The sequence below is a fragment of the Schistocerca piceifrons genome, chromosome 2 (genome assembly GCF_021461385.2).
Source record: "Schistocerca piceifrons isolate TAMUIC-IGC-003096 chromosome 2, iqSchPice1.1, whole genome shotgun sequence".
NCBI lineage: Eukaryota > Metazoa > Arthropoda > Insecta > Orthoptera > Acrididae > Schistocerca > Schistocerca piceifrons.
This window is the reverse complement of record NC_060139.1, coordinates 654607830-654619291: the sequence shown is the minus strand read 5'-3', so window position 1 is coordinate 654619291 and position 11462 is coordinate 654607830.

The following is an 11462-nucleotide window of genomic DNA, read 5'->3' as shown; positions in this document are numbered from 1 at the left end:
AGTCAAAAAAGGCCCCGGGAGTAGACAACATTCCATTAGAACTACTGACAGCCTTGGGAGAGCCAGTCCTGACAGAACTGTACCATCTGATGAGCGAAATGTATGAGACAGGCGAAATACCCTCAGACTTCAAGAAGAATATAATAATTCCAATCCCAAAGAAAGCAGGTGTTGACAGATGTGAAAATTACCGAACTATCACTTTAATAAGCCACGGCTGCAAAATACTAATACGAATTCTTTACAGACGAATGAAAAAACTGGTAGAAGCCGACCTCGGGGAAGATCAGTTTGGATTCCGTAGAAATGTCGGAACAAGTGAGGCAATACTGACCTTACGACTTACCTTAGAAGAAAGATTAAGGAAAGGCAAACCTACGTTTCTAGCATTTGTAGACTTAGAGAAAGTTTTTGACAATGTTGACTGGAATACTCTCTTTCAAACTCTAAAGATGGCAGGGGTAAAATACAGGGAGCGAAAGGCTATTTACAATTTGTACAGAAACCAGATGGCAGTTATAAGAGTCGAGGGACATGAAAGGGAAGCAGTGGTTGGGAAGAGAGTGAGACAGGGTTGTAGCCTCTCCCCGATGTTATTCAATCTGTATATTGAGCAAGTAGTAAAGGAAACAAAAGATAAATTCGGAGTAGGTATTACAATCCATGGAGAACAAATAAAAAATTTGAGGTTCGCCGATGACATTGTATTTCTGTCAGAGACAGGAAAGGACTTGGAAGAGCAGATGAAAGGAATGGATAGTGTCTTGAAAGGAAGATATAAGATGAACATCAACAAAAGCGGGCGATGCTGAGGGTATTAGATTAGGAAACGAGACGCTTAAAGTAGTAAAGTAGTTTTGCTATTTGGGGAGCAAAATAACTGATGATGGTCGAAGTAGAGAGGATATAAAATGTAGGCTGGCAATGGCAAGGAAAGCGTTTCTGAAGAAGAGAAATTTGTTAACATCGAGTATAGATTTAAGTGTCAGGAAGTCGTTTCTGAAAGTATTTGTATGGAGTGTAGCCATGTATGGAAGTGAAACATGGATGATAAATAGTTTGGACAAGAAGAGTATAGAAGCTTTCGAAATGTGGTGCTGCAGAAGGATGCTGAAGATTAGATGGGTAGATCACATAACTAATGAGGAAGTATTGAATAGAATTGGGGAGAAGAGAAGTTTGTGGCACAACTTGACCAGAAGAAGGGATCGGTTGGTAGGACATGTTCTGAGGCATCAAGGGATCACCAATTTAGTATTGGAGGACAGCGCGGAGGGTAAAAATCGTAGAGGGAGACCAAGAGATGAATACACTAAACAGATTCGGAAGGATGTGGGTTGCAGTAGGTACAGGGAGATGAAGAAGCTTGCACAGGATAGAGTAGCATGGAGAGCTGCATCAAACCAGTCTCTGGACTGAAGACCACAACAACGACAATAACATATTTTTTGTTATCATGCTCGTCTTAGAAATGATCCCTACCGCAGACTAGAGTTATTCAAGACGATTTTAGTGCTTGCTGGATTCTTAACGCAGAAAGTTATCACTGTACTCTCTTTCTTTAGAAATCTCAACAGCATAATTTTGGCATATGCATACGGGATTTGAGTGGTACATTGGTCATTGTAACTCACCTCCCGCGTCTTGGAGTACCAAGGCATCGTCAGGAATGAGTGAAATGTTTAACTCATTTCCTCCTGACAACCTGATACCATTGCATGCACGCTGCCTCCAGTTTTGATTAAGTCATCTGCCTAAATATGAAGATGTATAGGTGGTAATGGACACCGTAGCCGCCCACCCTCATTTGTTAAAACTTTCTCAGTCTTAGTTTCTCCTGTGTTCATACTGATTTTTAAGTCTATATCTAGACATAACTTGTTGCGGTACTAATTATGTACCATTACTGACCAAGACTAAACTTCTTTTAAAATTGTCAGAAGCTTTTACAAAGTCTGTAGAAGGTATATGTATTTGTCGGCTAAATTCTGTTCTTTTCTTCTGTACTTTTGAAAAATGAATTTGTTGTCACTGGTTGGTCTGCCGTTTCTAAATCATTTTGTTCTTAGAATAATAATTTCTGAAATAATTTTAAGTGTCATGTTCATAATTCTTAGATGCGATTTATATACTGAATTTAAGAGGCTTCTATCTCGTCCGCAGCTCGTGATCGTGCGGTAGCGTTCTCGCTTCCCACGCGCGGGTTCCCGGATTCGATTCCCGGCGGGGCCAGGGATTTTCTCTGCCTCGTGATGACTGGGTGTTGGGTGATGTCCTTAGGTTAGTTAGGTTTAAGTAGTTCTAAGTTGTAGGGGACTGATGACCATAGATGTTGAGTCCCATAGTGCTCAGAGCCATTTGAACCATTTGAGCTTATATCTCAGTGGTTTTCTGCATTGTTTGCGGTCTCCTCTTCTTAGAAACCAAAAATTGCTTCTATTGTTTTCTAAAAATGTGATACTTTTGTTCTACTACCAATATTGGTTTACTATGTGCAGAAGTCTGTACTACAGTGTCATGCCCACGCAGGCCTATTTCGATAACCTGGCATTTATTAACTGCTGCTTTTACTGTTCGTGAAAACTGTCGGTATTATAAATGTACCTGCTCACAGTATGAACGCTATTTTACTCCTGTTTTTATGCAGCACTAATAGTTATAGATAAACGTGCTTATTTGTACTGATGGCGATTAATCTCCACAGTGCAATGAAGTGCCAAACTGTTAAACAGTGACACGGCTGTAAGCATAAATAACTGCACTGAAACTGTTACAAAATAATAATAGTTCTTAGGACTGTCGCACATACCAAAGATACTAAGAAAAGTACATATTACATACCCATTTCATCCACTTAAGCAAACCTATTTCAAGCAGACTCAATGCGTCTCTACTTCGAAACCACTGATATTATTATATTTAGAGCTGTCTTCTGTCATCTGGGCGCAGTTTGCACGAGAAAGTCTTATATTTAAGGAAGTTGCACTCGAGTTAACAAGCTACTAGTCACAAACCCGGAATTGCAGGGCTACCCATTTTGCCAGTTTTCTGTTAGAAACGTACAGTTTCTGTACGTTGAGCGCATCTGCTTCACGTATCTACAATTCGACTTTGTAAAAGTCTGTGGCAACGCTTCTTCGTAGCTCTGTACACGGCTACTGTTTTCGCGCACGGCCGTTTGCGCTTGGCAGTTGAGACCTGTCAAAAGCGCTGCCTGGTGTCACGGATTTCCTTAAGTTGAATGGACTGTGGGAGTGTCGTAATAGTAAAGATTGTTTTAAAACTTCATATATGATGCGGAATTTTCTCACGTCTCTCGGTGTTAATGACGTCATATCTCATAAACTGTGTCATACTATATTTGCTTAGGTACATATCTCCTGAACTATAATAGATGTTTCTTACTCCCACAGAGATTGTTGCCTGACAGTAAGGCTATGTGTACCAAGTTTAGTTGAAATCGGTCTGATGGTTTAGGAGAAGATGTGGAGGACACACACACACACACACACAATGGCTCAATTTGTGGAAATCATGAAAAAATCTTCTAATGGAAGATCGTGGTCACTTGAGGGACTTCGACGTCTCTTGAAACTACATTTCCAGTACACACTTCATTAACCGATGTTGTGGAAAGTCGTACTGGTTCAAATGGCTCTGAGCACTATGCGACTTCACTTCTGAGGTCACCAGTCGTCTAGAACTTAGAACTAATTAAACCTAACTAACCTAAGGACATCACACACATCCATGCCCGAGGCAGGATTCGTACCTGCGACCGTGGTGGTCGCTCGGTTCCAGACTGTAGCGCCCAGAACCGCACGGCCACTCCGGCCGGCTGAAAGAACTAGCTGTTCAGTTTAAATCGTGGACGGCTTGTTTAATTGCTTCTGCGACTTGAGGCAGAAGCTATTCCGCTCACCACTTGGCCCTGAATGTTCTTTGAAAGCCGAAAAGTAATACATTTATACCCACCCTACTGTCGATTAGAGCGTGTAGCAGTGTTCCTAACAGACATTTTTACGAACTTTGGAGGATGGCTCCTTGTGTTAGAAGATCAATTTTGCTTTGTGACATGATTAAAACATCGTAGTAATGAAGTCTAGTTACATCGCGTGTAACAGTTATATTCTCAAAGCATCTGCGGAAGTTCTGAGTATTTGTCTGCACTACGAGGCATGGAGTACCATGTGTTTCCTCGACTGTGTGAACGGAACTCTCAAAATCGTAACTTATTCGCCTTAATATGACCTTGGTGACTGATTTGATCTGCATGCAGGCTCAAAGCTATCTCTGTTTTCCGGTATGACACAAGCACGTCTTCCTCCACTAGCTTCCGTTTTCCAGCAACATTTTCTTCAGTGGCCAACGAAGATAATCTTGAACGGTTACGTCCTTGAGCTGCTGCTAGCACAGTGTACTTCGCTTCACGTTCTTCATAGGGTAAAGTGGTCTCCAAGCACTGGCGTCTTTTCTTGGATGCAGTTATCCATTTCCAGCGCTCGAGAAAAATTGTTGCACAAAATTACTGGAGATGCCTCTTTGCGAAATTTCTTTATGCTAACTGCGTAACACCGGCTGCAAAAATGGTAGGTCTTAACCACACTGCAATTTCTGAACGTCTACACGTATACAGAAACGGATTGTCAGTTATTCATTGACACACTAAACAGTTTCGTATAAAAAAAAACTGTACGTCAAGAACTGATAGTGGGGGTTGAAAGAAAAATAATTACTAATCACAAAAGGTGGAAAAACATGTTCAAAACAAGGTTTCCGAGTTTGATGTGACATAAAGAAATGAAGAGACATAGGAAGGCCAAAAAGGAAATGAAAATCTTTTTTATGGTGAAGGAACAAACTCAAAGGCTAATCCCTGCAGAGTAGAAGAAAGAAATAAGTTGGTCATACTACACTCGTTAGCCATAAACACGGGAATTCCTGCTATATTTAGCCCTAAATGGGACAAATAAGAAATTCTCTCCCTCGATGAATAGTCTATGAGTAATATTGGTTGGTTGCGACGGTCATCGGTCCCTAGTAATATTGGACTAGCAGAAAATTGGAGCAGCACTCACAGCTACAAAAATATAAAAAGCTCGTCTCATTCGGCCCGAAAAAATCCGTATTGTTGATTATAGCGATGTTGCCCTGCATGGCATATTACTATCCTAGTAACATTTTTACTTCCGTTTTTACAGTTTTTAGTAGTTGGCTGTTCGTAGGAATATCTGCAGATACATATAATAAATAAAGATTATCAAATCACAAAATAAAACTGCAGATATGCCCATTTTTAACAATAATCAGTGCAAACTATTTGCCAGTAAATAAATTATAAGGGTGTTGATTACAAACTGAGGTTTCATTAAAACAGTATACTCCAGTTACCGAAATGTCACAAAAATAACTTAGCATTCAGCTTGCCATTACTGTCGAAACTGAGCTACAAAAGCCAAATGTGATTGTTTTTAGAAAACAAACTAGATTCGGCGAAGAGGGGTACTAAGAACAACGTAGAATTAGATTTAAATGGGAGATGCATTGTGTAGTCATTTGATCATGTAAAAATTGAATATACCAAAAATACTATCAGGCGTAGATTTCTCCAAGTAACAGTGTGTCGCCGACTCCTCCGCTCTGGTGATAATTGCTTTTGTGTTACGGTGTATGGGGGGGGGGGGCCTATATGAAATAATTGATGGAACACCGAATAGTGTTTAAAAACCATCCACTTTGAATGTTTATTTCTGAAAGCTTACATTGGCGCCGCTGCACTATGTAGTGACGACGCCTAATTTGTCTACAATTAAAAATAATATTTAAAAAATCTAGGCTAGTCTATTTCAGCACCACCACTTAATTCGATACCATAAAAAAACAAGGGCTTGTGTACTTGTTGGGATATACGTTGCTGGCTTCGCATTTTAGAATGCCATAAAACTTATCACGGTTAATTTAATGACATCAGCTGCCACCCCAAAACTCAGTAGCACGCGAGCTCGTTTCAGTGTGTTTTACCAGACAGGTGACTTTGATTCAGTCTTGACAAAATGCGTGCGTCAAGTATCAGCGGCAGTAACTACACATACACACATCCTACAAGGCATAGAAACAGCGCGACATCCTTGTTCATTAGTTCAACAATTATAGATACAATGTCAGATTTCTCAGTCGTACGATGTTTTGTCATAAAATAATAATAATAATGTTTGAGAGTGGCTATTTGTGTTCCGTTGTGTAGACTTGTGTTGAACCTTTGCTACTAGTCCCACCAGATGGCAGCAGCAACCTTCTGTACCTCGCGTAATCTCCAACCGCGGCCAGCAGATGTCTCGTATTACGCTACGCTCACACCGATATTCTCGCATTAACACAGAGACCTCATACATTTTTTAAACACTTAACCTTTAGAACAGAGTTAACACGCCATTCTGATCGACTTTTTGTGTGCTGTAAATGATTGCACAAAATAACCACTTAGACCCTACTAACAAAACCGTGACGCCGCAACTTCACGCGTACCTCCGGAAGAGAAGTTGATGATCCATCAGCTTCTCTATATTTTTCCTTTTTCTCCGCCTGTGTTGATTTGATGTGGCGAACTTCAGTTTTTGTGGCTTGTAGCTTGTAGCTTGACAAATCCTATGAACGCGTCTTCTCTTAAGTCTTCCTTGCATTATCAAGCTCAGTGTCAGAACTGCCCCTCTGATGGATGTACCTATGAAATGTTAACCCTACTGCGCGATAGCAGTCGCACACGGCTGTTCTTGCTAGCTTTGGGATTCATTGAATGACATTTTTCCAAAAGTTTGCTGGCATTTCTTCAGATGAATAGATTTTAAAAACCAACCTGAATAGTCGTTTGGTTGCCACGTCCCCCCATGATTTTACGAATTTGGAAGGAAAGTTATCTGTGCCTTCCGCCTTGTTGACCACAATTCTTCTTTGCCTTGCTTAACTCCAATACTGGATCCCCTACGTCTTCCATATCGACTCCCATTTTTTTCTTCTATGACTTTGTCAGACAGTTGGCCCTCCTCTTAGATGTCTTCAGTGTTCTCTTTCCACCTGTCCCCTCTCTTTTCAGCATATAACAGCGGCTTTGCTCTTGCACTCATAATATATGTGTATATGCCCATATGTCTTTATTAGGAAATCAACCAACTTGCACGATAGTGCTAGAAACGTTAACAATTTCCTTTAGAGTTCGCATCCTACCTTTATTTCTTGTCTAATGAAAATTGTTACTGGGTACTGACTCAAAACGTGGGCCACAATAACTAATTATAAATATACTCCTTTTTTATTTTACCAGTTAAGGGACTGCTGTTGTGTATGATGTTCTGTGGTAATCTTTTCCTCGGCTTCATATAACCACAATACTTTTTCTGGCCTACTGGACTTTCCAGTTTCTTATCGTTCTGCTAGAAGTCGCTTTTGTGTTTGTGTTATAGTTGTATGTATGTCTGCGGTGGTTCATACTGGTTGGCATATAATTTCTGTTGTCGTAGATCACTTTTTCTAAAGCTTCTTATTGAGGTGGCTGTGGGAGGTTATCCATCTCCATATGATGTCGATTCACATTTAGAATTTTACTAGAAGCTATACACACTTAATCTATGCATAAATGCGCTTAATTGTGAGGTCGTCGATAGTAGTGTAAACACTTGCCAAAAGTCCTGGTCGCGTACGATGCTCACAATTCCGCTTTCGGAACAATAGAAATTAATATAGAGAGCGACAATGAAAACGTAGGTGAGATGTTCAGTTGTCAGCTACAAACCTGTGTCCTTAACTGTCTCCAATGGTACCACCACCTGAGGATAGATAGAATTAAGCGCATTTAATTTGTCTTGCAAATGCTGAAAATTGTACGACATTTCGCCTTCTGTCTGTTCAGTTTATTGTATACTGTAAAGCAGATTACCTGTTCATAAGCAGTGTCATAAAAGACTGCACTTTTTTGTTTTAGGTATGTGGTTCACGTCTGTTCACTTGTCCAGAATTGCAGCATATGCGTAAGTAGTTCACATTTTAGATTTTTCTTGTTGAAGATATTAAAAGAAATCTACTACGTCGTGTAATTGTCTCTCATAGATCACAAGCAAAGTACAGAGTTGAACTTCTGTCGAGTTATGTTAAAATATCAAGAACGTAATGAGCAGCTGTTCAAACCATACCAGTGCTGAGTATATACTCCAGATTATCATAATTATCCTCATCATCAGTAGATACAGTTAGTAATCGCGTCAGGCAGGGATATTGTCTTGCCATTGTCTTGGAATATGTACCAAGTGCTCATGATTGCTTGTGCGATAGACTGCCGTCTGTTACGGGGTCGTGTACTTTTTTCATATCCGTTCACGACCCTTGGAAATGGGACATTCATGTCTGTCGTAGTCAAGTTAGATTACGGCTCGTCTTGTTTGCAAATGTTCCCACTTTCAACTTTTACCCGTCATTTCGATTTTTTAGGTCTATGACTTTTTTTTGCCGGCCAGAGTGGCTGAGCGGTTCCAGGCGCTACAGTCTGGAACCGCGTGACCGCTACGGTCGCAGGTTCGAATCCTGCCTCGGTCATGGATGTGTGTGATGTCCTTAGGTTAGTTAGGTTTAAGTAGTTCTAAGGTCTAGGGGACTGATGACCTCAGCAGTTAAGTCCCATAGTGCTCAGAGCCATTTTTTATCTATGACTTTTTATTACCTTAATTCGTTAGAACTTAGAGTTCATTCATTAACAGAAACTGATATGCCTGTAGAGTGTTTCGCAAGGCCCTTGTGTTTCATAAAGAACGTTTGAAAGAGTAATTCATGAAGTTTCAGATACCGTCTCTGACTTACCCATGTCGCTGTGACAAAGCAGCAGCGTCAGTTGGGAAGAAAATAACTATTGCATGGCATTTTCTGCGTTCGTGAATTTATTATAGCTGAGCTAAGGAGTCTGTGCGATTTGCGTTGCGTATTTATGTCGTTAACAAGTCACCAACAACAAAGTGTTGTAACATATCTCTTCCAAACCGGGAAGATCCGCTTGTCGGAAAAGTAATTATTCGATCAATATTTCAATTGAGAGAGCAATTGTGCGGGCGTTACTTGCAGTGAGAGCTACCGTAGCAGAGCGAGAGCGAGCTTGCTGTTAGTTTTCGGGGCATGTAGGGGATTTCCGTCGATCCCGGCGGTTGTATAATAATTGGAGGATTTCGATGAACGGTGAAAACTATGCTGAAATTTTGGGGGTTCATGGTGGTACTTTTATTGAGTGAGTTTCTTGTGTCACAGAAACTATTCTGATTACCAATTTGCAAAATAAGGCAAAGAGTATTTCTACCAGGTGGCAGCACCATGCGGAGAGTGGATTTTAACAGTAGATGAGCGAAATCATTGTGCAGCCATGGCTTTGGTTAGATAACAGCTCGCAAGTGGTCAGCAGTTTTGAGAGTTATCCTGAACCCGCGAACTCAGTGATGTAGTCTTTGACCTTTGTGTAATGAAGAAGATACACACATCAGCAAAAGTTTCGCATTATCTCGATATGGCGTGCAGGTGTGTTGTTAGTGTGGCTGTACCTGTACGATCGTAAGGCTACCCGTGACATTGTTTGCAAGAATACACAGTCACTATGAGCGCTGCCTACGTGCAGAATGCCACACTCGAATGGATTGCAGCATTTCACTTTAAGGCAAAGCACCAGTAGTGACGCATTAGAGATGTCTGCGGAACAGTAAAGTGAACATAAGTCATGCCACGGAGTGATCAGGTCCACATCATCACCTTGCGCACAGAAGGCTTGTCAACAAGGAGAGTCGCTCGGCGTGTGCACCGCGGTCAACGTGATGCGGTGCGGACAGGGAATGAGCTCCAAATGATAGGTAGTGTTGAGGACTTACACCGCGCAGGCTGTACGCATAAGACATGTGAACAGGATATCTACGACTTTTTAGAACTGAATTCAGCGTTCGAAGAGGCTACGGGAAGTCATGTATCGCATCAAACAGTTGATTGCATGACGAAATGTGCATTTCTGAGGACCATGCAGAGCACCACAATACTATGCACTCCGTTACCGATGAGCAAGATACCTTGTGGGATAGACGCTCCAGGGCTGGGGTGATGTTTTCGGACGGAACTCGGATCTGTTTATACCTTGATAATCGCAGATAACTTATACGGAGACAATGTGACAATATTGAACGCCCCCAACAGTGTGTCGTACATGAGCAGTAACATTACATGGGGCCACCGTACACTTCTCGTGGTTGTTGAGGGCAGTCGCACTGAATCTACTGTACAGGAACGAAATTCTACAACCAATAATGGGACTGTACCACTAACATTTTGGGGATGATTTCATCTTGATATCTGGATAATTCGCGTGCTCATCCTGCTGCTTTCATGCTGCGTTCCCTCAACATGCTAGGGTCATTAGAACAGCCTTCTCGCCCGACATGAACGCAATCGAACATGTGTGGGATCGATTGAAACGATCTCTTTTTGGACGTCGACAACGACCACGTACACCACGCGATTTACATTTTAAGTGTGGGACAATTTGGACCAGAGGGCATCATGATCTCATTAGTGCTTTGTCACGACTGATTCGAGGCTGTATCCGGGCAAGGGGATGCTCCACCACGCATTGACGTTGCTCAGGAGCGCTGCGAAAAATCCCCCGTGGGAACCAGACGATTTTATCGTTACACAAATGTTTTGTTCGTTTCTTTTGGTGAACCTTGGCACATAACGAATGAATATACGCGGGTGGTTTGATAAGTCTGGTAAAAAAGCAATAAAACTCTTTGTTTCGCAAACAACTTACCTTTCTTATCGACGTAGTATTCTTTGAGGGATATACAGATGGTCCAGAGATCCTCCAGCTTTTTCATCCCATCGGAAAAATAGGTTGTCTGACTTTTGGAAATACTCATTGACTGCAACTATCAGTTGCTCATTTGCTGAAAATTTCTTACCAGCAAGCCAGAGTTTTAAGTTAGGGAACAGGAAGAAATCACTTGGTGCTATATTCTGGTGAACAGAGTGGATGAGGAACCATTTCAAAGCACAGTGTATGCACTTTCGCCATTGTTATCACTGATGAGTGGGATGGGGCATTGTCCTGGTTAAAGAACACTTTTTGTGTGCCAACCTTGGTCTTTTTTCAGCAAACGCAAGTTTCAAACTATTCAAAAATGTAGCATAATAGGATCCAGTTACAATGGCGCGTTTTTCCAAGTAATCTATGAGAATTATTCCTTGGGAGTTCGGAAAAACAGTGGCCATCAACTTACCAATTGATAAAATGGTCTTTGCCTTCTTCGGTGCACTTTCACCAGCCTTTGTCCATTGTTTTGACTGCCGTTTTCACTCTGTTGTGTAATGATGGATCCAGGTTTCATCAAAAGTCACAAATCTTCGTAAAAAGTCGTGCGGATTGCGATTAAACATCACCAGTCGTTGTGCTG